Below are 4,015 nucleotides of genomic sequence, written 5' to 3'. Positions count from 1 at the left end.
AGTGACAGAGCACAACCCATCTTTTCAGACCCTTTTCTCTACCACGTCGCAGAACACATTTCCAAGTGAGTGCCACTTTACCCAGTAGGCACTCCCATTCCATCCATTACCCTTCCTGGCCATTATTTTAAACTTTATCAGAGCCTCCACTGCAGCCTAAAGAAATGGCTTCTGCTGCCCAACCACATATATCCATGGAGCTGGAGAGGCTCCAGACACTCCTGGCTCTGTGCGAAGGACGCCGGTTAGCACTTGGGCAGGAACTCACCCAGTGGGTGAAGGGGCAGGTGGACGATCTGCTCCTGCAAGAGAGAGCTGCCAGAGAAGAAGAGAGGAAGAAAAAAGAAGCAGAGAGGAAGCATGAGCTAGCTCTCAAGGAGAAGGAGCTCGAGGTGGAGAAGGCACGACAGGTGAACGCCGAAGCCCTAGCTATGCAGCCAGCTCCCAGCCCCACACCTACGGTGTCGTCCAATCCTATAGCCAGATCATTAACGCTCTCATCCCAAAGTGGACTGAGGATGAGCCCGAGGCATGGCTGCAAGAGGTGGAAGCCTTATTCGAGAACTACCCTACCACTGAGATAGAGAGGGCCGCCCTGCTTGCCAAGCACTCTGTTGGATGGCAAGGCTAAGACTGCCCTCCGCTCACTGGATCAGGGTCAGCGAGGGGACCTGGTGGAAGTTCGCCGGGTCATTACAAAGGCCTATGAAATCACCCCCGAGAGGTGGAGGCAGTGTTTCCGAGGTCAGGCAAAGGAAGTTGGTTGGGCCTGGGGAGATTACTCCTACCACAAAATCCAAGCCGGGCAGCGGTGGCTTGACGCCATGTCGTGCACCGAGTTCCAGGACCTGTTTAACAGGATCATGCTGGAAGACCTCTACCAGTGTGTACCTGGGCCACTCGCAGTGCACCTTAACGACAAGCAACCCAAGACACTTGCGGAAGCTTGTCGCCTGGCTGACGACTGGGAGACTTTCAACCCCTCTCACAGCACCACCCACCGACGCATAGTACCACCCGGTCCTCTCTCTGGATCCACACGGCCAAAGGACGCCCACCAAGGACACCCACGGACTTGCAACGTTTGCAAGAAAGTGGGTCACCTCACAGCAGAGTGCCGCCTCAAGAGCGCTGTGAGCCACAAACCTCCTCAGAACCCTCCTAGGCCACCGAATGGTGCCTCAGCCTCCTCTCAAGACCAGTCAGATGCCTTACGGAGACCAGCCCAGCAGAGGGACTCCTGCAGAGCCTGTGGGCTACAGGTACTACTCCCCTGGATATCCCGGGTGCCCCACCCCAAGCACGTGCCTTCGACCTGGCACGTCCACCTGATCAGTGCCAACCAACAACCCCCTCGGCCGTTATGCCCGAGTCCAGGTCTCACCCTGAGCGGGTGTGGACCAATTCAGTCACAGTGGCACCCCTGGATGGCTCTACCCTACCTGTGACTCTGCCAGTTACGGTAGATACCGGCTCCGATCTGTGTCTCATAGACAGGGCCCAAGTGCCACCCAGTGCCACAGTCGACGAGCACATCAGGTGGGCCATGACTTGGGTCAAAGGGCAGTCCAAGACCGTTCCCACAGTCGTCCTGCAGGTCACCACTCCTTGGTGCACCAAACCTCACCGCCTAGGTGTAGTGCGTACAATTCGGCATGGAGTAGGTTTCCTATTGGGACGGGACCTCCTCTGGGGATGTCCCTCCCCCACACCACTCCAGGGCCAAGCTCCTCACACATCAAAATCACGGCCAGAGGAGACTCTTCACCTGTGCCAGAGCACACTGCCAGCCTTGGTGACTCCACAGATTCGCAATCTGTGGGGCCATCTCGGCCTTACCGTCCAATGCCACAGAAGAAGTTCTCGAACCAGTTCTGCCGAGACTGTGGCCGCAAGGGTCACATGTCTGCCAACTATGTAGGGTGCGCGAATTACAATATTCCTGCCATCGCAATGGCAGTTACCAATCCTTCATTACTAGGACCCCCAGCTCAGGGCCCTATAACCGTCGCACCCCTCCAAGGTCATTATCCACCAAGCCATGTCAGAGCCTTTGATGACTCCGGCGCTCAAATCTCCCTGATATGGGAAGATCAAATCCCCCGAGGGGCTACCGTCGATAGACGGCAACTGATCACGATTGAAGGCATCAATCATAGTAAGATGATCCTTCCCACCGTCCAATTGAGAGTCGTATGACCTCACCTTACCAAGGTATGTACACTTGCAGTTGCAAGCTACCTTCCAGGAGGTTACGACCTCATCCTAGGGCATGACCTGAAGTCTCCCATTACCAAGGGCCCGCTGAGAGGTATTGCACCTCCAGTACCCGCCACAGGTCCAGTCGACCTCAACTCTCTGCCAGTGCCACTTGGCAGCACTGAGCAGTGCCAAGCTCCGTCCAGCCTGGACGTAGAGCCACCACAGAACTTGACTTCTGCGCCTGGCCCCGAGCAAGCGCCGGCGCCTAACCTTATCAAGGATCCTCCTACAGGAGATCCTCCAACAGGCTTGGAGCTTACCGCAGCCCATGGCCAAGCTCCAGCCCATAATTCTTCTTCAGCCTCACCTCTGTCGCCCGAGGATGAACCTCCAGCAGACCTTACCTTCATACCTCCTCTGGAAAACCAGGAACTGCCCGACACGGAGTCAGCCTGGAGTTTTCCACTTACGACGGCTGTCGCAGCAGCTGAAGTGAGGGCCTCCCCTGCAGTAGGTTCCACCTCTACGACGGTTGCTGCAGATACCGAAGTAGGGTGTTCTCCTGAAATCCCTCAGGCTACCACTGCCGCTGCTCCTGACGGCGTTTCTGGCCTTACCCCAGAGTCGGTGCCTCCGTCTACTCCTAGGACTGGTATAGCCAGGTCCTGGAGGAATAAGAAGAAGAAGAAGGGACGTAACAAATCATTAACACACTAACCAAAGAGCCACGTGCTCTCCTTGACACCTGTGCCCGAGGTACAGTGTCACATTCAATTGCAGAGTGATCCTGGCACCTACCCAGAGAAGGTAGCCAGCCTGATCTCTGCCAGTAAAACTAACCCTCTAACCCCTAGCAATTGTAATACTAACCCTCACTTAAATATAATTACCTCATTACATTTCCATCCTGGTAATGCACTAACCACTCATCATCCTCACGCATCATTACCTCACCTCATGTATTTTAACAATTCCGTCGCTGAACTGCTGCTGTGCGTACAACACTCTGGAATGATTGCGTCTCCATTTAACTGTAATGAGTAGGTTAGGCTAATGATTTAGTACCAGGGCATTAGGTTAGTATACCCCCCCCCCACGCAAGTAGAATTTACAAGTAACCTTATCTAGGGGTAGAGTAGACTGTCGTCACAGACAACCCGTAGTTATTACTTAGGCTAGACTACATTACTACATAAGTTAGTACACTTAGCATCTCCACCTATAAGTTAGGTAGGCCACCGTAGTTAGCTGTATCGCTGCTCTAAAAACTTCAAGTTAGAGTAGGAGAACTGGGTAGTCGAGACGATCAACTTATTTAAGCCAAGACCTTCACGCCCGAAAGGGAGTGAATGCCTTCTTAACAGGGGGAGCTGCCACGTTTAAAGAACGCCTCGCCTTCCCAGCAGGTTTTTATTAATATTAGTTATAAAGGAAGCAGCCATGCCTTCTCCTAAAGCAACTGATGTTGGGAGAGAGCATGTCGTAGGGAGGTATTTCCGGTCTGACGGAAGCTTAGGGTAAGAGAGGCAAGTCACAAGAGTAGCTAGGCTTCGAGATGGATCTTAGGGACCTCTACAATAAGACCTCTTTTTTCCTTCCCAATTTGCTGGCTGTTGTGATCACTTTTCAGGCAGTGCCCAAGGCAGTATTTGGAAGCCCCGTGATACCAAGACAAACAGTATCTGTCTCAGTCGACTGCAGTCTGTGACCCCGGACGGATGTCCAGCCGGCCAGCCTCCCACACTTAAGCCTATCGGCTCGGCGTACTGGCGGGCACGAACCCCAGACCTGAAACAAAGTCAGGCCGCATTCT

Source organism: Macrobrachium nipponense, chromosome 41 (assembly GCF_015104395.2).
Source record: "Macrobrachium nipponense isolate FS-2020 chromosome 41, ASM1510439v2, whole genome shotgun sequence".
In the NCBI taxonomy this organism is placed as follows: Eukaryota; Metazoa; Arthropoda; class Malacostraca; order Decapoda; family Palaemonidae; genus Macrobrachium; species Macrobrachium nipponense.
The sequence above is the reverse complement of the archived record's forward strand: the minus strand, read 5'-3'. Positions refer to the sequence as shown.